Genomic DNA, 26,213 nt, shown 5'->3' with positions numbered 1-26,213 from the left:
TTGATTCTGCCTTACTGGTAAGAAGGAAACAGTAGCATTCATCTCCACCATATGGCCTATTTCTGCTTGGTACTGCCCTCTGCATCATCACCTTCCACTGTCCTCCGATGCACTCTGCGACACTCACCTTTGACCTCGACATGGACTGCCATCTCCTATGGTGTCACCAATGACACCGCTATCAGACTGTGGACTGAGTTCTTGCGATTTACTTGTCATTCCCTGAAGGACTCTGGCTGGCCCTCCATGGGCCAACAATGTAAAGTGGGGTTTGCATGACCCTGTTCTGCTCCAGCTACAACACTCCACTGAATGTGCATTAAACATTCAAATTTACACAGATGTGTTCAAGTGTGAAATTAAGGATGCATGTAGGATCACTGATTCCCCCTTATGTCCATGTTGCTCATGTTGTGGGATTTGAGTCACAGGGTGCAACCGTACCGATTGCCGTCCGGGTGGCACGACACTACAACAGAGACGTATGCATTTGTTACTTTCTTGTCCAGACCAGAATGGAACCATGCCCAGAGCCCCGGGGTCATTGTTCACACCTCTACACTGGACTGACATACACCAGGCCAGCTCACTCCGCTTACGCTTACAGAGGGGGACGACAACTCTACATGTTCCAGGTCTTCCCTGTAGTGCAGAGTTGGTGGCAGCGGAGGCACTTTGGCCAGCACAGGCCTACCGTCACGAGACAGTGACTTGCGGTGCACAGAGTTGGTGGCAGCCGAGGCACTTTGGCAGGCACGGGCCTACTGCCACGTGGCAATGACTTGCAGTACGCTGAGTTAGTGGCACCAGAGCTGAGTGGGAGGCAGCCTCTGGTGATGAGTAGGCCTCGATACACCATCCTGCCAATCAAGATTCTATTCGAATTGTGAGCCCAGCTAGACCGCAGTGTACACCGAAGGCAGCAGGCTGCACAGATATAACTCCACTGCGCGGTGCAACAGGGTGCGCTGGGTGCCTGTGGCACGGAATCCAGGGAGCGGCTGAGGAGATTGCATCGGCACGTGGTGGGCCCTCTTGGAGACACGCCAGTGGTGGTAGGTGAGCATTGAGACCTAGGTGCGTAGGGGCGGGCAGTCATCGCTGGGCTGCTGACCAAACTGGGGACCAGGGCTGGGGTGCAGCAGGCACACAGGATTGCATAGTCACCACCGGTCACAGCGGCACCCTCGTGGCTGGGTGGGGGGAGTGAAGGTGCATGGGTATCAAGTTGATATAAACCGTGATGCTTACAGGTATGAGAAATCCTGCATCATGAGACCGTAGCAGAAGTTCACATAACTGTAACCTTCCTTTTCTTTCCTATGAAGGTTACAACCACACGTACTTCTGTTACAGTTTGTTTAGGCAGGATTTGTCTTTCCTGTAAGCATTCTAGTATGTTAATGTGCTACAGACTGTACCAGATTAGGTTTGTGACTATACGGATGCTTGACCATTGCACCATTGTCCAACAGGTTTGTGAATACTGACTTCCGGAGTATAGAATTGTATTGGGGAGTTCCCGCAGTATATGCAGTTACTTGAATCCACACGTTGCCCTGATGAAGTTCCACATTGAGCGTTGGCTTGTGCTTTTCGTATTGTTTGTTTGTGTATTTGTAATAAAGGACTGTTTTTGCACTACTGTTAACTACTGGACTTCATGACCATGTGCACCCCATTTCAGTTACTACAATCTTGGATCTGGGGCACAGAGGCATCTGGCAATGGCTAACATTGGAGTTGGTTGCGCAGGAACACTACGAATTGGAACTGTTGTGTGGTGCAGATACAGGAGCCCACCATTGCTATTATGGACATGCATCCAAGGCATGTGTGAGAAGTTTGATAGAGCTGGCATTGAGACTCCTCTGACTCTGGCAGTTATTGGTTGGGAGGTACCAGGGGCCAACAGCCAGCAGCTTTGTCTGCGTAGGAATGTTGGTTGTCCGCTGTGTTGGTACCGTCAGCCTGTGGGCAATGTGGGTTGGGATGCAGAGGATGGCTGTCCTTTTTTCCTGTAGTGGTCAATTACTTCCTCTGGCATTGAGTCTCTGAGGCTGGTGCGTGTTAGGAACATCTGCTGTCCTGTTCTGCGCTGCCTCGGTAGTCGTCGTGGGTGGTCCGGGGGGGCATGGGGGTGGTGGTTGTGGGTGTTTTGGACCTCTTGGGTCTCCGAGCTGCATGATCAGTGTCTCCATGAAATGTGTTGCTCTTCAGATGTGACTCTGGGCTGGGCTCCCTTTCATACTTCAGGAAGTCATCCTGACAGGGGTTAAATATCTGCTGCTAATGCGCCTTATCGCCTGTTTTTGGATCACATCGCAGATCTGGCTGGTCGTTGAGAATATCATGAAGTGGTGTTTTCTTGTGTTTTTGGCATGGGAACGCCTACTCTGCATATCATTAGCGTTAGTTGTCACTCTCATCCGTTACGATATTTTTTGCGAAGCTGTCGATGAAAAATTGGCGATATCAGCAGTTTGCACCAGCTTGAGAATGGGGCGATGATTCTTTTGCCACTTTTGTTGTGCTAAAGTGCTGATAACTTTGCGATAAGTCCTTGAGAATATGCCCCCTTGAAACTGAAAGCGACAAAGAAATGCACATGGCCACAGAATCAAGTATATTGAGAAATTCATTGTAATTACGAAGTCTCACAAAACCCATTGATAACTAATTCACAGAACAACACAAACAAGTGTAAAAGATCAGCACTTCTATATAAGAACATTCATATCTTTGTGATATACATCCAGTAGTCCATCATTTTTCTTTTAATAGTTGTGAAATTAATTGTTGTTAACATAGGAATTATCAAGGGGCCATTTTGCTTCTTAGATGTTACTCCTACTGGAAGGGGTATTTAGTGAATCAAAAATGTGACCCCCTCTGCAAACTGAGGGACATTGTGAAGTCCGGGTAAGGTAGTAAGATATTATTTTCATATACTGTGTAAACTATAGCAAATTGTTGGTTATTTTTAAAGTAAATATATTATGCAATGTGTCTGAACAATTATGATTCTTAACAAAGTAAACTAGGGCATAATTCTCAAGAAAGTTTTAATTATATCCTCGTAAGCTGAATCATGTGTTGGGAGTATCTTTCTGGATTTTCTGGAATTTGCACAGGGTTGTTGAAGTAATCCTGTTCAGGTAGCTTCTGTTTCACATGAGTCTATCTGATTTGTTGTTTGTGACTTCCAAGTTCCTCCAACTGCACTTTTGCCTGCATAAATGTAACAGGTGCACAAGCATGCAGGCATAAATACTTGGTAATACTGCAATTCCACTTAAAAATGTTTATCTATTTTTCCTTCATGGAAAACATACATTTTCCCTGTAGATCTTATCCTGTACACTACTTTGCTTTGAAGTTGCTCAGTTGCTTACCCTGCCATCCCAATGCGAATTTACTTCTGTCCAAGACAAGAGTAAATCTTTATCTGAATCCAAAGTAGGACTGTGTCTTTTCAACCTATGTAAGATCCTTGGTAGGCTCCAGTTTGTGAGTGTGATTCTACATTACAATGAACACCCACCAGGGAAGGATCACTCCCTGCCACCAGCCATCTGATTCTTCACTTGTAAAATGACACCAAGGGTGTATAATTTTATGTTTAGTCAAATTGGCTTGCAAATATACATTTTTGTTTTGTGAATGCAAAATGTGAATATGCCTTTGCAAAGCAAGCTGTTGAACTTCCAAATTGTTGGACTTGGCCCTTTTTGCAGGGTCATCCCTGAACTTTTTGCCTTCCTCCTGTATTCTGTCTGACCTGTTTTTGTCGTTTTTGTGACTCTGGGCACTTTACCACTGCTGATAGGGTGCTAAAGTGCATATGCTGTCCCTATTGTAAATTAATGTATGGATTAGTGATTCCATGATTCGCTTGTTTAGTTTACCTGTCAGACCCTACTACAGTGCACTGAATGTGCCCAGGGCTTGTAAATCCAAATGTTGCTGGTGGGCTTGCAGCACTGGTTGTGCCACCCACAGAAGCAGCCTGTATAATGTGTCTAAGGCCTGCCATTGAAGAGCCTGTGTGTAGTCTAGTATTGCCATGTTGACTGAGCAAGTGCACCCACTTGCCAGTCCCTCAACCTTCCCTTTACTTCATATCAGACACCTCTATGGTAGGCCCAGGGGTAGGGTGCATTGTAAGTTTAAGGTAGGACAAGCCCTGGTGTGTGTGGCAAGTCCTAATAGTAAAATACAGCCATTTTCGTTTTTTACTATTGCAAGGCTACCTGTTCTCCATATGCCAGAATGGACAGTTAGATTATTACATTTTATATTCCTAACTTACTCAGGGAACATGGTAGAAATTCGAGTTTAGTATGCCTGAACTCAGAATGATAACATACATATTTTAATGAAGTTGATTTTAACATTCTGTGTTTGAAAATACCACTTTAAGAAAGTAGGTATTTTCCTGTCTAACTATCCAAGCTGCCTCTGCTAGGTTGTGTATTCCTTGTCTGGAGTTTGAGTGACAGGGCTGGGGGATTCCAGGAGACAGGGTGAGTCTGCCCACTGGTAAATAGAGAGTCCTGCATCTAGATGGCAGGGAGGAGTTGCACCTGGGACCTGAATAGGACTGTGCTTGCCCCCATAGTGCTGGCTCCACCCCCTGTGGTGCGTCTGCTGTCTCTGCCCTGCACTGTGGAAGGAGGGAAGGAATCATGTCAAGAAAGTGCTCCAGGGCTGTGTTTTCCCTCCACAATGCGGGCTCCACCTCCTGTGGGGCGTCTGATGTTTCTGCTCTGCACTGTGAAAGGAAAGAAGGAGTCATGTAAACAGAGTGCTCCAGAACTGGTTTGGACTGGGTAAAGGCACCTCTGCCCTCAGAGGACAAAAGATTTTGGGGTATAAATAGCGGGACCCTGATCAAAAGAAATAAGATCACTTTGGGACTACAAGAAGAAACCTTTGCTGAGGAGAGGAACCTGAAGAAACTGAGGAGAGACTATCCCTAAGCTGAAGTGCTGCTTAGGGGATTGGCCTGCAGTGGTTGCCTGACTGCCAAAGAAAGGAGAAAGGACTTTGTGTGCTCTTTATTCAACTTGTAGAAGATCTCCAAGGGCTTGAAAAAGAGCTTGCCCCCTGACCGAAGTCTCAGGACCAGTAGACTTCACCAGCCTTTGTGGATTGCTGCTGGAAACGCTGTTTCAGTGGCTACAGAGGCCGGGAGCCGTGACTGACTCCCACGACCGGCCCGGTGTTCTATAGGCACCGCACCGAATAATGTCCGCATCTTGCAACGTAAGCTCTGCAATCCACCTGACACCGTCACTGAGCCGTTGCCTGTACCATAACCTGTGGACACCGCGACGTGCAATGCCTCGCTACAATCGACTTGTACTGGTCCTACTGACGCAGTCATTGTTGCTGACTTCGAGTCCGTTGAACGCATCGGAGTTGGGCGCCTCCTTGCACACTTCGTGACGCACCGTCCGACTCGTACCGCTGACCGGACTGATCGACGCCAGCTCCTGAACTCCAGCTCTGTCGCCGCACCGCAAGCTGCAAGAACCGCAACGAAGCACCAACTCGCTCTGCAACGTACGCCTTGGGCCCACCGGATCCCTCAATGGGCCGCTGTCTGCACCGCATCGAGAGACAACACGCCCTGCAACGCTTTCTTTTCTGTAAAGTGACGAATGCCGAACCCGACTCGAGAGCCAGCTGAATTAAGTAAAGGTACTGTGACCGAGTCTTTCTACCCTTGAGTGGGCCCGTATCGACACAGTCCGCTGAAATTGTTAGACTCTGTGTTATTTTTATCAACGCTGTAGCTATACAGGGCTACCGACTCACACAGAACCCTGATTTAAGCATTTTTAACTGGAACTCTTGATTTTTAATAGTACCGTGGATCATCCATTTTGGTCTTGTGGTAAATCTATATAAAATATACTTAGTTTTATAAATATACATCCTGTGTGGTGTCCATTTGTAGTGTTTTCCCTTGTTTACTGTATGTGTTCATTAATGCTTTACACATTGCCCCTGAGATAATCCTGTCTGTTCATGCCAAGCTACCAAGGGGGTGAGCAGGGGTTATTTTAGGAGTGTTCCCCCTTATCCTGACTAGAGGAGAGGTTCCCTATTTGTCACAAGTACCTACATGTGCCAACTAGTGACCCCAATTCTAATATTGGTGGTCAGCAGTGAGGATTCCGGACTTGCATTTGTGACTCATTTACAGTGAGTGGTGAATACTACTTAGTGATTGCAGACCATAACGCAACCAAGTACTTCTCATTCTTGTTTTTGGCAGGGATCTCTATTTTTGCAAAGTAATGCCTGGTTCAACCACCATGGAAATGGCAGCATCCATTGCATCTGTTGACTGTGATTGGGAGAGAGAAAATAGAAAGCTACACCAACAAGCAGCTCAGGAGTTTCTCCAAAAAGTTTAAAATGTCCATGACCGGACTCTCCAGAAAAGAACAGTTCCAAAAGGCGAAGAGAGCCTGGGTCGAGGCAAGGAATGCCCCTGGAAATAAGGATGCAGAGCAGCAGATTGAAGCACCACTGGGACCAGAAGGGAGGGGTGCAACCTCCCCTTTTGGTAGCAGTGTTTCTGCCCGAGGCCTGTCCCCAGAAGAGTTTGCAGACAGGAAAGAAAACAGGATACATGAAATGGAAATGGCCAAGCTCAAATTGAATGGGCAACTGGAGTTAGAAACTAGGAAATTAGACCTGGAAGAAAAGAAAATGCAGTTTGAGCATGACTTGATAATGAGGAAACTTGATTTGGTGCTCGAGAGGCTTGAGACCATGAGTGTCTCCGCCCAGCAACAAGAAATTTGGGTAGCTCAGGAAGTGATCTTTGCTGAGTTTGAGGTGGAGTCCAGCTCAGATGATGGCAGCAAAAGAGAATTTTCTAGTGCTGAGGGAGTAGTACACACACCCAGAGATGTGACACCTGACTTGGAGTGGGTTAACATACACCAGGAGGTTCAAGGACATGAGGTAGCTCCAGTGGTGCGCAGTGTCCTTGGGGAGAATGGGGAAACTGACGCAGGGGTTCATGGTCCTAGTAGTGGGAGGGACACTCTACTGACTCTAGATGAGAGGTGCAGGGAGAGGGGTTCCCCCAGGGTTGTAGTCCTGGTATGTGAGTGTGAAGATCGCCCAGAAGAGTGTGGGTTGAATGACAGAGACAGTCAGATACTGTCTTGCCTATCTCAGGAGAGTGGTGTGGAGTACGTGTGTGAGGCACTGGATGGTGAGGTGAAGGATAGTTTGGTTAACCCATGTAGGGGGTTGTGCGATCCAATTGTGGGAGAGCATATTGTAAGTTTTTTTTTTCCAGACCTATACCAACACCTTTTGTAGAGTGGGTTCTCTGACTCCAGGGAGCTCACGTTGGAGGCAGACCTTTTGGTGGATTCCAGAGGGTCTGGAGAGGCATTGTGGACTGACCCTGTGGGGAGTGGCTCAGGTATCTTCCAATCCAGAGTGGTGGAAGTGGTGCAGAGTAGCCCAGCTAGGTCCCATTGTTGTGGGAGGAGTGTAGGGGCTCATGTCCTATCTCAGTGGAGGAGTGAGTGTGGGGCGGCGTGTCCCCAGGTGCCCGAAACCCAGTCTCAGAGCCTGGAAGGTTCTGTAAGGGAACACCAGGTGGGGAGCTTAGGCTGTCCTGATGGGCCGCCCATTGAGAGGGATCTCCTAGTGTCAGGTGAGCTGGGAGTGTCTGTAATCAGACCTCCATCAGTTCTGGCGTCTGGCAATGCAGCTCCAGTTTGGAGGGTACAGAGGTCCAGACTGAGGGGTGAGAGGGAGAAAGAGTCCCGAGTGGAGGCACCAGTGGGTCAGGGGCCTGCCAGAAGGGCTGCATCACCAGTGAATGACCAAGGTGACACCACTTCTGTCCTAGGGGATCTTCGCGCACTGTCAGACGGACAGAGATCGGGAGATCTGCTCCAGGCAGACAGTCACACGACACATGTTTCACCCTCGGGGGGAGCATATGTGTCGTCACAGGGTGCATTGTTTCACCAACCGCATGGTTTGGTCCCTGGGTTGGGAAACCAGGTTCAGGTGTTTTCTGACCTGGAGGGAGGAGTGACTGTAATCAGTGTCCTGACCAATTTAGCTTCTAGGGGTACCACTCCAGGAGGGAGGGTACAGCACTCTGGAAAGTGGTGCAGAGGGAGGGAGTCCTCACCTCTGACCCCGGTTCCACTGAAGGGCTGAGACCCTAGGTTGGAGGGCCAGTTTCAGGGTGTCCCCCCTGACCTAGAAGCCCAGTTGCATGATAGACTCCCTGAACTGGTGGGCGAATTGTGAGTCATCAAGTAGACCGATCTACCCTTAATTAAAAAATTAAAGTAGTTTTCCCCATGTCATGTATCAAAGACCAAGTTAATTTGAAAAATTGGCAGTCCAGTTCTATAGCTCTAAGGGGCATATTATCAACAACTAGCGATATTTATCGCTAAATAAGCTTAGCAACATTTTTTTTATCACAGCGCATCGCCGGATTTTATCACAGAGATAACATGCTATTAGCAATGTTTATCTCCAAAGCGTTAAAATATCCTGCGATAGTGGCGAAATGCGTGAATATTGCTGGAAATCCAGCAATATTCAGGCATTAGCGCTAATAGGGACTTACCATTGGATATACAGGCTAAGAACTGGTCTGAGCAGGCGTTAGTTTTCAGCGATATTCGCGCTTAGCGCAAATTTTTTGGTCGCTACGCCTCCGTTGATAATAGGCGATAGCGATGTTAGCGACTGATTTCAGTCGCTAACAGGTTGGATACGCCCACTTTGCATCTCATTAGCGATAACTATCGCTGACATGCAAAGCGGGCCCCAAACCGCTCGCTATCACCTAAAAGCTGTCGCTAACTGTTGTTAGCGGCAGCTTGCTAAGAGCGTGATGAAATTATCGCCGCTTTGCGTCCGAAAAACTGCTGCAAAAGCGGCGATAATTTAATTTCCCCTGCCTTGGTAATATGCCCCTAAATTCTCTGGGCGTGAAGTAATTTTTTCCTTAGAGCTCTTGTTTATCTTATAAAAAAAAATGTTTTTTTCAAATTTAGATTAGGATTAAATCCCTTATTCACGGCCCCAGTATTAGTATCAAACATAAGACTAAATGCTTGAAATGCTGATGTACTTTAAATTGAAAATGCACTTTTTGCTATAGATTGCCTTTTATTCTCAGCTTTACAGTGTCATTTTTTAAAACCTGCATTTGTCAAATATTGCAGAATAATTCGTTGCTTAGCAATGAGTCTTCTGGTGGCTTAATAAACATAATTTTAATTTAAAATCTATCAATTCGTTGGTCCATGCATTTGTGTTGATGGCTTTGTCATATGGTAATTCCAGTTATAAATGCAAATCGTTTTGGTCGATGCATTAGCTCCAATTCGTAGTGAAAGCTGCTATTCTAATACGTCTTTATGCACATTACTCCAACGTCCCTGTCTGCAATACCGCACTTCCTTCCGGGCAGCCACCTACATCACAAGCAATAGACTCGGAGGAGACATATTGCCCCTTAAGGATAAGCTATGTCCCAGTATCTAGGGGAGGGGATGTCCAATATTATTTCTATGTGAGCTGCTTTGATGACAGGTAAAATCCTTCATTTGTTTAAATTTGACACGTTGACAGCGACATACCTCACCATATTTAACGCCAATGAATTTACAAGATCCGCGACCTTCGAGGTCCACATAAAATCGTGTTGTTTTTTCCATATCCCATTTCTATTTATTGCATGTATACCGTCATCGTACAATAGTATTTATTTTGATTGTACATTGTTAGAATGATCTCAAATTTAGGGTGATATGTTAGAATATAATAAATATAAATAAGGGGTAAATATTAAAGAGCCGATTAAACCCAATGACCAATTTCTATATCACCGAAATTATCAAGAATAATGAAACTTTCTCAAGCTTCCTTTACTTTCAAATTATGTATTTAAAGTTACCTCTCTCTTACGCCAGAGGGCAGCATAGCCCTGCACACAAACTGCATCACCTGTAGCGGGAGAGAAAAAGTACCAAGAGTAAACATCAAAGCCAATCACATATTACAACATATCACTAAAATCCAGCCAATTAAATTGGCAGAACATTAAGCACAGATTGGTCACGAAATATTTAAAAATGAGAAATTTTGAGAGAATCGATTTATAAAGGATTGGTAAATTGAAGGTTATAGCTTATTTGGGACATTGCCACTGTTCAGTCAAATAGAGGATGATTTTTCTAAACCAATAGTCTGGAATTGGGAATGCACGGGGTGCTGGAGTCCCGAAAGTAAATGAGCATGAAGGATTACTTCACATTTTGTTTTTATCTCGTCACAGTTGCTGTGCTTTGAAAGCCAAAGGTCAAATGGCAGTCTCGTCTTCTGAGAAATTGCTGCTTATTCTGAGACTTGTTTTTACTTTTCTTTCTCTTTACTGCAAAGTGTGAGGATTTTTGAAGTGAGCTATGTGACTATCTTGCTGGGGTGTAAGTAAAGGCTGTAGGATGTTGTATTCATCTAACACACAGCACATTGTGAATACCTATTAAGGGGAACATCCTTTAGGACGAAACTTTAACAACGCTGTACTGTTACCACGCTACTTTTACAACGCAAGTCGTTATAACGACTTGCGCTGGGGGGCGCTCCAGGATAGTAAATAGTTTAATTTACTATCCAACTCCTTCCCTAGAGTCCACGGGGACTGGAGTTGGAATAGTAAATAAAACTATTTACTATCCAGCGCCCCCCAACGCAAGTCGTTGTAATGACTTGCGTTGTAAAAGTAGCGTTGTAAGGGTACGCGTTGTCGTAACGTCATACATCCCCTATTAAAGAACTGTACAATAGTTAAGAAAAAAAACAGGAAAGCACAATTTAGTGTGATGGAAATAAAGATTTTAATAGAATAAAAACAAATTAAGAAACTCTACTAGGTGATGCGCAAACAACATATATTTGCTTAAACCCAATGTCCATAAATTATACTTTGTGTGCTATATATTTTGGGGCAGATTTACAATAAGTGGCGCATCCCTGCATATCAGCTGGGATGCGCCACTTATTGTGCGCCATGCCTCTGCCACCATTGATGCGCCGCATTTACAATCCGGCGCATCAATGGGCAAAAACGGCACAGATGCGTGACTCATCTGTGCCGTAAAAGCGGCGCATTCCTGGAGTTGCGTCGCAAGCGTGAAGCAGCTCCAGCAAGGCTCTGGGAGGGCCCTTTCTTGTTAATGCTCCATCAATCCTTACGCCTGCTTCAAGCAGGCGCAGGGTTTTGACGCAGCATGGGCTTCAAAGTGACTGAGTGAAATCTTGTAGATTTCATTCAGCCTCTTTTAGGAGGCGTTCCTGTGCCGGAAGGCCCCCCCCCCCCCCATGCGCAGAAACGCCTCTTTCTGGCGCAGGGCTGTACAACTGACGCATCTCCGAGATGCATCACGTTGTAAGTACCCCGCACCATGGCGCTTCTTTTGCGCCGCCACTGCATCACAAAAGTGACGCAACAGCAGCGTAAAAGGGGCGCAAGGGGCTTGTAAATCTCCCCCTCAGTCAGTAAAACGGTCTGTGAAAATGCTGTGTTCATTTCAATGGGAAATGTGATGTCTGTAAAAGACAGTGTGCTATAACGCAATGCTCTAGTAATATATTTCTGACAGTAAGCTCCACAATGCAACACCAGCTACATATTTTAGCCTCACACACTTTCCTGCTGAAGGGCTGTAGTTCATTTGTAACACTTGTTCTTTGTGTGAAACTTGGATTTTAGTAGAATCCCTATGAGTTCATTGATGTAACATTGACGAAAGCACCGCAGTCTGAAAATTATTCCAGCACCGTCTACACCTGCTGCTTTTGTGGGTTTTATATGAGCCGGGTTTGTGTAACTGTACTTGAAACAAATGTACTTTTATCCTGAGTTTACTTTTTCTTTGGGGTTGGGCAAAACGCAAAGAAACACCACACCGCTGCTTTCAAATCCGACAAAAACAATGAGAATGATCTCGCTTGGTCGTGAAGATGATGCTAATAAGTAAATTCTTCTTCACATCACAATTTCATGTCACTTTTAAATAGTAGAAGGAACTCCCATGACAGACATTTACTTAGATTGATGTTTCTGACATGTGGTTATGCTTACCTGATTCTCAAACGCCCATCTACAGTTCAAACAGATCTTTAGTATATTAGTGACCCCCATAATCAGCTTGAGGTCCTCGGGTGAGAAGGGCCCATTGTACCCCAATTGGTGACTGTTTCTACTACAAATTCAGGGCATGTGGGCTCAATATTCTTGGCTGAACGAATTTCTTGCTATGCCACTGCTTAGGCAATATGTGGCTACTCAGGGACACAGTAGACAAAATCTGTAATCTTGAAGGCTGGGGAGGCAGGATATATCCTTCCATCCAGGATACAAAATGGGCAAGGATAAGTATTTTAGGGCTCTGATTTGCCAGTATTTCTTGCACACTGTTAGACCTAACTGGTAAAATGAACCACGGTTCATAAATTAACCTCAAGGTCCAAAAGGTGTTTATAAAAGCAACATACTTACTTCTTAGGTGAATGATGCACCCAGTAACAGATGTTGTGACTTCCCTTTAATAATCTCCTCCTTTGTATTGGAGATTACATAATTGATGACCTGGGTTTTTTTTAAGGCGGAGGCAATGGAGGAGAGATTGAAACCATCCGTGGTAGCAAAGCGTATCATGTGTGGCAGTGTTACCTGATGCTCTTGGCGTTTGGCTAGGCTACTCATTGCTGACTACCTTTCCCTCTCACCTCCTGTCACCGGGAGCCTGCATGTGGTGTACTACTTCCTGCAACTTGAAGATTTATGGTGGTGAGGATGCAGGTGGACAGTTTGTTGCAAGCACTGGTTTGGGGCTTTGTCTGATGCTTCTGTTGTTCTCATTCCAAATGTGCGGCATGGACCTTCTGCTAGGAGACGTTGACTTGTTTACTCATGATGTCATTGTTTGTGAGCAGGACAGACAGTGCTTCTGCGTTCTTTCCATATTTTGCCTGGAGAGTTGCACCCCCAGCTTCCTATGATTCTGATGTTCTTCGATAAGCCTTCCAGCATATGTGACCAGGGTGCAGGGGTGACACATGATCTTGTGATGAGCCATCTGTCTCCCTTCTTGGACAGGGATATGGTGCGAGTAATCAAAAATTGGAGGCAGTGAGTCTTTAAGCTCTCGAGAGTTACCTCGCACACTCAAAAGTCTCAGTTGTGATTATTTCTTCAGATGACAGTACTCCAGATCTGGATTGCTAAATATCTACTTAAACTGTACACTGGTAGCCAGATTAGTGCAGGCCTTATGCTGTTCAATTGAGGCATTTGAATAACAGAGAACAATATCATAAAATTCTGCATGGTGATCCCAGTCCAATGTGCTCCACACAAAGTGATCACCTGACTATTGCTGATGTTTTGGATTATGGACAACTGCAGTCCAGAGCAGATGTGTTTTCATTGGTCAATATAATATATATTAGGTTGCAGCACAATATGTCGTCTTTTTCGGGGCTCTTATAAATGTACAACTCTACTTTCAGTGCATTATGCACATGCGTATTAAATATTACAGGTGTCGAATATTTCATGCAGTAAAATTTGCATGTGCTTTTTTCACATTTGTAGTTTATCATGTACGTGCATAAGTGACATTATGGCTGTGGAAAAAACTCATAATTATGTGGTTTCCAACCAGCAGAATTGATATTTAAATTTGCGGAATCCTGGTACAGTGATCCACATAGTATTCATAATCAAGAACTAAGCATGCTCTCACATATGGAATTGTCTCCATTTATCAGATACAACAAGATTCATGATCATCTTCTAATATAAAGTCTTTCTTCTAGCTAGGGGCATGGAGCATGTGAAACATCAACATGGGTTGAACAACCCATTGCATCAAGAAATACCTAGAGGATAAAAGACAAAGTGACATAATTAAGACAGAATGCCTTGTTACTACCAGTGCTGAAACACATACATACAAAATACATCACTTATGTAAATCATGCTAGAAGCTGATGACTGTTATCACTTTGCAACACACACAGTTTGAGTGAATAATTAACTTATTTTGCTAAGACATTTCTAAACTCAATAAGCTGGATTTGTGTCTCTGAGAATTAAAAAAAATCCATCTTGCATATATTTCATAACATCAAATATAATTGTGTGGAGGTCATGGAAGGAAAGCTCTGTAATCAACCACACTGCAACCCAATAATCTCCTAACAATAATTATCTGATCAGTTTATAATAATCCATTGAGATTTCATTGATATGTCCTGCATCTGATAGTATTTTGTTTGATTCACATGAGGTAAATTTAAAATAATTATTCTTTACTGGATAGAAGCCCAAGTCAATCTAAAATTAAACTCTCCTAACATATCTTCAGGTTTTTGGCCCTGGAAACTGAACTTTTGCTGCAAGGACAACACTGACTGCTAATATATTCTATTGTAATAGCCTAGGAAGTGCTAATACAGTACAGTAACTGGCACAGTAATTGTTATTCTAATCTGATGCGAGATGTGGTATTTCTTGCCAATATGATAGGTTAATTCCACATTAACGTATTGTTTTGCAAAGTAAATCCCTCCAAAAATCTTGAGCCCATATTTATCAACACTTTGCATGGGATTTGATCACAAAAGTCATGCAACCACGGCACAATGTGTAAAGTGGGATTGACTTTCCAATGCAAATATGATTTGAATTTGTAAAGTTGCCTAAGGTAACACAAAGTAGAGCAATGTGCTGCTTTGCATTACTTTGTGTCAAGGGGCATATCACAGGTGATCATACAAAGCCTGAAAAGTATTAATGCATAGTTGTTGTACTGCAACAGTGCTGGACTTAGCACACATCATCCTAAAGTGCAGCAGCATTTGGGAGAGAAAAACAGCTCCATGAATGTATCTATATGGAGCTGTTTTTCTCTCAACCTTTTATGCAGCACAGTGCAGCACATTTGGCTGCTGGACTGTGTTGCACCAAAACTTATAAATATGCTAATGTTTGATGTATTTTCATCACTTTCGAGATGCAAACTGAAAGTGAAGGGTTGGTAAATATTGGCCTCTGTCTCACTACTTAGGGGTCGATTACGATGCCGTCCGGAAAGGCTCCGAACGGGATTCAGATTTGGCGAATCAGATTCTGAACCTATGTTTCCGATCGAATTAGACACCTTTTCCGGGTGACCGATTATGATGTAGGAAACCGTTCGGGCTTTCCGAATCTGATCCAAATGACATTCGGACAGCCCAAGTTGTTCGGAGGCAATTCGTGTAGCTCTATGGACATGATTCCTGAATGAGCTATTACGATGATCGATTCGGACAGCCGCTTCGATTCAGTCTGCCCGACACGAAATGGCTGTTGGAATCTGACTTGGGGGTTCCGTACCAGGTCCCCCTCACTCTGAGATCTCCAGTTGGAGCCCGTGGGAGTACCCAAGGGACCCTATTGGTAAACCATGTACAGTGTGGCAGTCACCATGGGGTGTCGTCACAGGGTGCATTGTTTCACCAACCACCTCTTTTTTCAATGGGAGCCTGTGTACTCGTTCGGAACACAGGCTCCCATTGAGGCCAATGTAAGTCCTACCCTCGTAATCAGTTGGTCGGACTCGCAGAATCTGAGTCGGTTAGAAACAATTCTAAAACCAAGTAGGTCGGAAGAGTTTCCGAACGACAACGTATAATTGGCTCCTTAGAGTGATATCCCCTGCCAGGCTAGAAATAGTACAAACTGCTGGATCTGTTCATCTTTTCAAACCCCAGTAGCCAAGTTGCCTCTTTCCCTGGAATGAATTTAACCCTGGTGCCACTTTCTCTGCCTAGCTTCCACAAGAATGAACAAGCAATCTCTACAATGGTACAACAATAGTGCATGGTGATGGGCACTCATATCCATTGCCTCCACTTTAAAGGTAATTTATTTCAAAGTAGTCATCTTCAGGAGTGGGTGAAGATAGATCCCTGGCCAAAGAGAATGTGAGCTTGATGGAAAACAGAACATTAGGCTGGAGGCACTGGATTAGGTTGCAGCCTAATCTGATTGAAAACTACCCCTGCTTCATTGCAGGTTGGAATATACAAGATGTGCTTCACTGCAATGGCTAATAAATTAAAATTAGACAGATAGACATAGACATTGCATGAAAGATACTCAAAATGCTATTATCTCATGCCTCTGTCTAAAGGGGTATACCTTCCAGAATGGCAACTTCTTTGCTAATTATCTCTCTAATGAACCTAATGTTCCTAGTATTTTAACAGGATAGATCAAGCTCAAGTGGACACATTAACCTCATGCGCGCTATTGATATTATGCTCGTATGCTGAGATTTTAAAAAACCCATGTTACATGATGAGCTGGGCTCGTCATCAGCGTGCGAGGAGGCTACACCATGACGAGCCAAGCTCGTCATGAGCGTGGAAGGGGTTAATGTAAAATATGTCAATCTCAGTGGTCAGTGAAGTGAATGTAAAATATTGCAGACTCATGTGCTCTAATTCCAAAGTATTGAACTAAAATATATTAACTGTCCCTTAAAATCCATCATTCTAGATGCCAATCGATATTGTCAGATGTTCTCATATTTCATCAATACCTCAGATTGTGCATAACTGCAATCCATTTTACCACCTGTCATGTAGCCCTCAGTGGGCACATTCAGACCTTCCTAGTTATCCTTTGAAAGAACTGTGTTTATTTGATATTCTTCACCACTATTAGAGTTGGAGAACTCAGCAAATAAATAGTAACAGCCACAAATTAAAATCAATTATTTATGTCTAATGTATGACTTAAGAAGCCTATCAAAATGTAGAGCACTTAAAGTAGTCATCCTAAGTTTACTGCCAATTGTTCAACTAAATTATATATATATATACACATTATATTATCACTGATATATTGTTCCACAAGGTGTTTGAACACTAAGTAGTTTTTGTTAATCTATTAAATGGCACATAGGTGTTCTAATATTCTCTTTTTAGCAGGAAAAGTGGTACTGGCTAGGTACCATTTATAACCTGAACAGTTCAGAACATAGATCATACCAGAGGATGATGTAATAAATACACATTTTTCTTATTCAACAGATCCAAAAAGTGAGGATAAACTTTTTTATTGTTACTGTGTTTACATGCTTTTCATTTTTGCAGGTATAAAAACACCACTTCCAATGATGGGGTGAATTTTAAGTGTGTGTTGGGGAAACGCCTTGCCTGAATCTGCTGCGGGACGCTCTGGGACTCTGCTGCTCCGCCCGCATTGCTTCTTTGTGGACTTGGACCCGCCGTAGCGCCTTGCCTGAAAGTTTGCTGCCTGGATTGCCTGCACAGGCGAGGGGAGAGGGTCATCAGCCTCAGGTGTGTGCGCTGCAGGGACTCGCTTGTCCAGGAGTCCCTGCGTGACCCGAGTCAGCTGGTCTGCGTACCCTGAGAGCCCCGCCCCCAGGCTGGTAACCGGGATAAGTGCCCTCCCTCCGTGGCACTCGTGGGAAACGCCTTGCCTGAATCTGCTGCGGGACGCTCTGGGACTCTGCTGCTCCGCCCGCATTGCTTCTTTGTGGACTTGGACCCGCCGTAGCGCCTTGCCTGAAAGTTTGCTGCCTGGATTGCCTGCACAGGCGAGGGGAGAGGGTCATCAGCCTCAGGTGTGTGCGCTGCAGGGACTCGCTTGTCCAGGAGTCCCTGCGTGACCCGAGTCAGCTGGTCTGCGCACCCTGAGAGCCCCGCCCCCAGGTTGCCACATATTCTACATAACTGACCTAACGTACCGCTGCGCGGGACGCCGGGCTAAGCCCGGGCAAAGGGCGGGCCGTCTACGGCCGTCATCGGCAGGAAGAGGCAGGGGCAGGGCCCGACCCCCTGTTCCTTCTGAGACGCTCCTACAAGTAAGACTCTGTTGTCGTCCCTGTGTTGTTTGTTAACTGCATTATATACAGATGATGTCCAAAAAGAAACCTGCCGCTCTGCCCGCAAACACCATGGATAACTATGTTGTGCAAACAGTAAAGAAAATAAACGAACAAAGGAGGGAATCTGCCCTGTTGGCCCCATCCTTATGGAACTCTCTTCCTCAACCCTTGCGCACGGAATCGTGCTTTCTGAAATTCCGTAAAGGAATAAAAACATGGCTTTTTAACAACTAATGTCCCTCCCTCTTTTCACCGTTCAGTTTGCTTTAGCGCCGGGAAACCTCCGGGTAGCTGTGCGCTTAATAAATGTAATAATAAATAAATAAAATCACTTGGGCTAAGCCAGTCACCAGATCTGCGCAGGTTAAGCCCTACTTTACCTCTGTCGACTGACGATAGCCCTTTCGTGTTGGTGGAAACCAGGGTTTCATCAAATGCATCACCTATTATTGAGTCTGGTAGCCAGCCATTGATCACGTTACCATCCCCTGTTATTCTGGATGTAGACTTTGACAATGTTATAGATTCAGACCCAGAAACTGTAACTGGTCCTGTGGAGGACGATTTACCACCGATTGAGCACACACCCCGGCCTGTGCGCACCTGTGTGAAGAATCAGCGGAAACAGGGCGGTCCAAGGCCAAGAGTGAAAAGGAAAAGAACATTATCCCCAGGCTCCTCGAGAGCTCCCCAAAAGGCTGTAGGGGAAGGGACTTTAAGAAACAGAGGGGATGACGAAATGTTTAGTAAACTGCTTGAGGTTTTAGAGGGTAAACTTAATGAAATTGTAAAACCTCTGATCTCTAAAATTGATAAATTGCAGGCTGAAGTAAAAAGACTTGGAGGTGTGCAAACAAAGTTGACGGAGGAAATAGGCAGTCTTAATATCTTATTAACAACAAGAAATACTACCGAAGGGGTTAACCAAGTTGGAGAAGGGACATCTGGTGTGCTGACTAATCAAGTCCATATGCCGGCCCCAAAAGATAATCAACACGTAACAACAGCAGAAGGGCGCCCGTTGATAGTAAATTTACCACAAGCACAAGTTCACGGTATAGACCCACTGCAGTTTATTGAGGAAGCCTCACCTGTTGTGCTGGTGTTAGCCAATGTTCCCCTTTTGGACGACGGCACTACCGAGTCATCTAGCTCTCTGACTAGTAAGGCCCTCCATTGGCTCTCAGGTAATATGAGGTTAGCACCTGGAGGGATACAGCAACTGGCACACGATATTAAAGCAGTTAAACGCGTTCCCTGGATTGGGAATCGCCCCAAAAGATTTAAAGGGGATTGTGTGGCGGTGACCTTTGCACACCCTGGAGTACTCCCAAATGTCCTAACGCATATTCTTCCGCCTCAGCGTAGAAGAGGTACGGTGGTTCCCCTAACACTAAAATTCTTTTATGGGGAACAGCAAAATGTAACCCTACCAAAAACGCCAGCATTAGGATGGGACAACAACTTGAATATGCATAACCATTGGGCTTCTCCCCTAGTACCAAGCCTGCTATTACAAAACAGGTTTGATGCCCTGTTTGGTCTTAATACCTGCGATTGACAAGAGGTCAGACACGAGATTGCCGAAGCATCCGCAGGAGTAGACCTAAATCAGTCCCCAAATACTATAGGTAGTACACTGCTTAAGTCTGTGGGTACACCTTGCAATATCTTAGAGGGGGCATCAACATCTTGCCATATTGCTAGTTGGAACATAGCAGGACTAGCTTCTAAATTTGAAGTATTAGGGTGGCTAGAACTAATCAGAACATTTGATATCTTATGTCTACAAGAGACCTGGTGTCTAAACTTTAAGGGCCTTGATGGTTTTGTAGCATATGAGCTACCAGCAGTGGCAACTACCTCAGGGAGGGCCAAAGGGGGCTTGCTAATTCTGATTTCTGCGAAAATGCGAATTAGGGTGAAGGAGCATATCACCGTGGGCAATAATTCCCAACTGCTGTGGTTAGCTGATGAGGCAGACAAAAACGTTCTACTGATTAATATGTATAATAATGTTTTTGATGCTAGCAGACACATGGTTATTTTAGAATTAGACATCGCAATCAAACAATTGATGAAAGCTTCTAATACAGTTTTTGAGCTCATATATGTTGGAGATTTTAATATTTCTGTTTGCCCTCTCTCTAATCAAAAGTTGTGTGGCACTTTGAACTGTGTTGGAGAGCCAGCTACACATTTCCCACACAATACATATGGAGAAACTTTGAACTCCTTCCTACTCGCCTATGATATGGAGGTTCTAGAGATTGAGCAGGATGGGAAGGGTGATAGCTTGCCAACTTTTGTAGGGAGGGGGGCGAACACTGTAATTGATTTTATTTGTATGTCTTCCGAACTAGCTCATTTTAGTTCTGATGTCAAGGTTGTAGACTATATGGTTAGTGATCATAACTGTCTTGTTATTGAAACTAGGTTTTGGAAAGTTTGTATAATTCCAGATAGTAGCCCTATCACAAACATTGATGTACATAGGCCGAACGGATTTAGAATAAGGTGGGCTGGGGATAAAGCTGAAGTAACTTCTAATTGCATTATCTCATGCTGCTCAAATGACATTACATCAATCATTGATGAGAATTCAAATATGGAGGCCTGTATTATTCACTTTACTAAAATCAATGTTATTATTAGTGGTAAGTTTACTAGGGCTGCTGGAAATATTAACAATAAAGCCAGGGGATGGTTCAATAATGCATGTACTGTGGCCCTGAAGACCTTAAAAAAGGCATTATCCACCAAACCTAGAGACAAAACGGTTGTAGCCAAGCTCAGATCTGACTATAATTTAGCTCTTAAGCAAAGGAAAGCTGAACTACAAGAGGAAGCTTGGGAGAGATTTGATCTAGCGGCTGTCTCGAAAAATTGTACTCTTTTTTGGACAGTAGTAAATAGCCCTTTTTTAAAAGATGATAAATTCCCCGTGTTAACCTCAAACGTAGGTAAGGAATCAGGGGTACAGCATTTCTCCGGCATTTTTAATTCCAATATGGGAATGTTGCCGACAAGTTGCTCTTGGCCAGTACTTAGCCTAGATATCACCTTACAGGAGGTTCTAAGTAGTATCAGGGCTAGTAAGGGCGGAAAGGCCCAGGGACCCGACGGTGTTCCAGTTGATGTGTATAAATCCGCACCTGAGACTTGGGGGCCAGTACTAGCCAAAGTTTTTAATGCTGCTGTTCGCTATACTATCCCGTGTACCTGGTCTGAATCAATAATAGTCCCCATTCACAAGAAAGGGGACCGAGGAAATGTTAAAAACTACCGGCCAATTTCATTGCTGGATTCGTCCGTCAAGATTATGAGCCGTGTACTCCTCGTCCGATTAGAAGAATGGGCAGAGTCTAATCAGATAATGACAGACTGCCAATATGGGTTCAGGAAAGGAAGAGGTTGCATTGAACAATGTTTAAACCTGGAACTCCTGATAGGGAAATACACCCGAGCAAAAAATGGTTCACTCTACCTCTGTTTCGCTGATCTGAACAGCGCTTTTGACCTGGTTGATCATGCCATACTATGGACTACCTTGCTAGAAATGGGAGCACCTAGGGAAATTATATATTTTCTGGCCCGTTTGTACGAGAGGCTTAGCTCGAGTGTCCGGTACGGGCCTTCGGGCGAATGTACAGACAAATTCAGGGTCAAGAGAGGTATCAGATAAGGGTGTGTTTTGGCACCCCTGCTTTTCACTCTGTTTATTAATGAAGTAGACTCGATCCTTAAGAAAGCACCAGCGGACGCCCCTAGAGTAAACACAAGTACCATCCCCGTGTTACTCTATGCAGACGACGCTGTGTTGCTTTCTAGGACTCCTCGGGGTCTACAGCTTTTGATGGACAACTTTGTGGCCTTTATTGAAAAAAGAAAGTTGATCATTAACAAGAGCAAGACATATGTGATGGAGTGTGGAGCTAGAAATGTTAAAACTAAAAAACCCTATAGGTTTCTTATTGATGGCCAGGTGGTGCAGTGTGTGGAAAATTTCTGCTACCTGGGGGTTACCTTTTCCAAAAATGGTCGCTGGGATGTCGAGCATAAGGTGGTGCGCGACAAAATGATCAGGAGCGCCAATGGAATATTTGCTTTTGCAAGCAAATTAGGTAGTAGAAGGCCCAAAGAAATGCTTAAGATCTTTGAAGCTAGGTGTCTTTCAGCTGCTCTCTACGGAGCAGGGGTATGGGGGGTATCCAGGGTAGAACCTTTACAGGTAGAAGAGAATAAATTTCTGAAAAAATTATTGATCTCCCGACATCCACTGCTAATAATTTGGTCCACAAAGAACTAGGACTACATCATCTAAACGACCTATTACTGTTGAAACCTCTGATACTATGGCGTTCGGTCTGGATGAAAGACGAAACCTCATTTAATAGGGCCATCATTGATGATTGTTTACGTCTAGACTATTTTTTTTTTTTTTTTTCTTTGGGCTTGTTACGCGCCGGCATCACACCCGAAGGTGTATCTCCGCGCGGTGCTGTGAGGTGGACAGGTCGAAGCTCCTCCTAGAATAGTACAGTCTTTAGACGTTTCCTGAAAACTGAGTGACTCTGGCAATCTCTGAGGGAGAGGGGGAGGCTGTTCCATAGACGAGGACCCATGATGGATAGGGCTCGGCCTCCCTGTCTGGTCTTATAATGTCTAGGGACTTGGAGCAGCTGTTGGTTGGAGGACCTAAGGATGCGGGATGGACGGTGGTAGACAAATTTGTCTGTGAAGTAATGTGGTCCCAGATTGTGTAAGCTTTTATGTATTAAACAGCTGATCTTGAATTCTATCCGTTTCCGGATAGGAAGCCAATGAAGGGCTTTAAGGAGGGGGAGGGACGGTGTTCTGGGGGGGGTATTGGTCACCAGCCGTGCTGCGGTATTCTGCACCACCTGTAGTCTATTGAGCACTCCCTCATTGGCTGCTAGGAGTAAGCCATTACAATAGTCCAGGCGGCTCAAAACGAGGGCCTGGACCAGGGTCTTCCGGGTATCGTCAGGTAGAAGGGGGAACACCTTCCGAAGGAGACCGATAATGTGGAAGCAGGACCCTGCAGTGGTGTTGGCGTGGTGAAAAAGGGTGAGGTCCTGGTCTATACGCACCCCCAGGTTCTTTACTACTTGTTTGGGGGGCGGGGCCTGTCCCAAGCTAGGAGGCCACCAGTCTGGGGTCCACAGGATTCTCGCCTCTCCGAATAACATGACCTCAGACTTTCCCACATTGCACTGTAGAAAGTTTTTGGCCATCCAGCTGGCGATTGCAGTCATGCCGTTAGAGAAAGTTTGTCTAATCTCAGGCGTAAAGGTCTTAAAAGTAAACAGCAGCTGCGTGTCGTCAGCGTAGGAGATAGGCATGAACCCAAAGGACCTTATCATGTCGGCCAGAGAGGAGACATATACGTTGAACAACGTAGGGCTAAGACATGAGCCCTGTGGGACTCCTCTAATGATGTTAGCCGAGGTGGAACTGAAGGAGCCCATGTTCACTGTCTGAGTCCGCTCTGAAAGAAAGCTGGTAAACCATGCCAGGGCAGATTTGTCGATGCCTATCTCCTTTAATCTGGCAAGGAGAATGGCATGGGATATGGTGTCGAATGCTGCGGACAAGTCCAGCAGCACCAACACCACAGACAACCCTCTATCAAGGGACATGCGTATGGCATCCGTAACGGAGAGGAGGGCGGTCTCAGTACCATGCCTGGGCCTGAACCCGGACTGAGAATGGTCTAAGCTGCCAGTCTGCTCAATAAAGGTGGAAAGATGGTGATTGACATGCTTCTCAGTCAATTTGCCGATGAATGGCAAGAGGGAGATAGGCCTCAGGTTGGTCATGTCTGACCAAGGGATGGCGGTGTTCTTTCTGATAGGTTTGACTATGGCCTCCTTCCACCTCCGGGGGACCAGTCCCTCAGATAGGGAACGGTTAATCACCGTCCGAATGCAGGGGCTGAGGACACTCCCAATGAGGTGCATGACCCGGGCAGGTACGAGGTCTACTGGGCTGCCTGATTTAATGGTCCCAATCAGAGAGTTGACCTGGTCTAAAGAGATCTCAGGTATGAATGATAGTGAGGCTGGGGCAGCACAGGCTGTTCCAGGCTGGGAACTGGAAGAAGGGGCATTCTCATCCACGGATGTGTTAGATTGGGAGATTTTTTGGTAAATGGCATCTATTTTATCACAGAAAAAACCGGCCGTGTCATCGCACAGTTTTTGGGTTAGTACTTCTGCACTGTCGCAAGCGACCGGCTTGGTAAATGTGCAGAGCACCTGGTACAACATTTTGGGGTCGTTCCCGGCCCCAGAGAGTTGGGAGATAATATGGGACTTACGGGCAGCTCTGATGTTTTTATGATAGAGTCTCATTGCTGAGCTATACCTGTCTCTATCGACAGTGCTGCGCGAGAGTCTCCAGGCTTTCTCCAGCTTTCTGCAAGCTCTTTTCTCCGTGCGTAGTAGGTCTGAGTACCACAGTTCTTGTTTACGGTCCGACCGCTGGTTACAGCGTCTTAGGGGGGCGATCATATTGACCGCTGTGCTTAAAGCATTGTTGAATTTGGACAAGGCCAGGTTGGGGGAGTCTGAGGGAAGGAAATCAGGAGGAATAAAGGCAGTTCCAAAAGAGTCAACGGACACCTTGTGCCACTGTCTGCGCCAAAGCGGCAGAGGGACAGGGTTGGGGCGTTCCTCCGAGAGCGTGGGGAGGAGGAAATGGATTATAAAATGATCAGTCCATTCCACCTGTAAAGGGGAGTGACAGGTCAAGGAATGGGAGTTAGATAAGATTAAGTCGAGGGTGTGCCCGGCCTGATGAGTCGGACCCTGGTTATACTGTTTGAAGCCTAGGGCAGATAGGTCAGTCAGCAAATTGCGAGTATCAGTGTTATCCGATAGTTCGCTGTGAACATTGAAGTCACCTAGGAGGACAAAATTAGTTCCAGCTCTAATATGGGGGGCTAGAGTCTCCAGGAGGATAGACGAAGCCTCAGTGTAGGGGCCCGGAGGACGGTACACTAATGCTCCCTTCCAATGAGATAGGGGTGAGCAACCAATTTTAAAAACCAGTATCTCAATGTCGTCAGTGCAGCATTGATCGAGAAGAGTGACAGTGAGAGTATCCTTGTAGATTACCGCAACCCCGCCGCCAGTTTTAACAGGGCGGTCAAGTCTAAGAATCTTATACCCTGAAGGGACCCCCAAGGTGATAGCAGGGACTGAATGGGGTTTAAGCCAGGTCTCGGTACAGAAACAGTAGTCGGGGCGGTTAGAGTGTATTAGGTCCCAAACTTCTGAATGGTGCTTAGGGAGAGATCTGACATTACATAGTATGCTATTACCCCCGGGGGGCAGAGGGTTAAGGTCCACAGGGGTTGGAATGTCAACAATGGGAGGACCAAACAGTGACTGGAAATGGCAATGTTTGCAGGAAAAAGGGCCCCCGGGACATGGCCCAGAGTCCTGTGCGCAGCCTTTCGGTGGCGGATGCCACAGATTACGTAGGTCTTTAGAGGAGTAACTTAGTCTATCCGCTGCTCTACAGGTGGACGCAACAGATGTAGGGGTCATGGCCCCTGGCCCCGTTCGGTCACGGACGGGCACAGACGGGCTCCTCTCTGGCTCGTCTCAGGCGCGACTAAGGCGCCCCCTGCGCGCAACCGCTGCGCGCTTGGGCGACGAGAAGGCTTAAATGCCCTGCCTGAAGTGATAGCTAGAGCGCTAACAGCGCGAGAGTGTGGGTGGGGTCACTGGCTCTTCCTCTCCCGCCCTCCGCTCAAGCGGCACTGGCTGCCGTGTCGGACCGGGGCGGGGCAGGGGAAGAAATGAGCACAGGCCCGGAATCAGCGCGGTGATAGAAGTGAGTGTGCAAAAGGTATTTAAAAAGGATTATTACAATTAAAAGCACAAATTAAAATATTACTGAGCGCAAGAGCGCAAGCACAGCAAACAGGTACCGGCTAGCAGGGAGCGCCGGAGCGCTGACACAATCACAGCTGATAGTAAAGCGGAGCGGGGAGACACTGCCACCGTCCCTCCTTCCGCAAGCTGCCGCTGCTCCTCGCCGCCTTAAATGCCCTGCCTGAAGTGATAGCTAGAGCGCTAACAGCGCGAGAGTGTGGGTGGGGTCACTGGCTCTTCCTGTCCCGCCCTCCGCTCAAGCGGCACTGGCTGCCGTGTCGGACCGGGGCGGGGCAGGGGAAGAAATGAGCACAGGCCC

The sequence above is a fragment of the Lissotriton vulgaris genome, chromosome 8, assembly GCF_964263255.1.
Source record: "Lissotriton vulgaris chromosome 8, aLisVul1.2, whole genome shotgun sequence".
Classification (NCBI taxonomy): Eukaryota; Metazoa; Chordata; class Amphibia; order Caudata; family Salamandridae; genus Lissotriton; species Lissotriton vulgaris.
Note: the sequence above shows the minus strand (reverse complement) of the source record.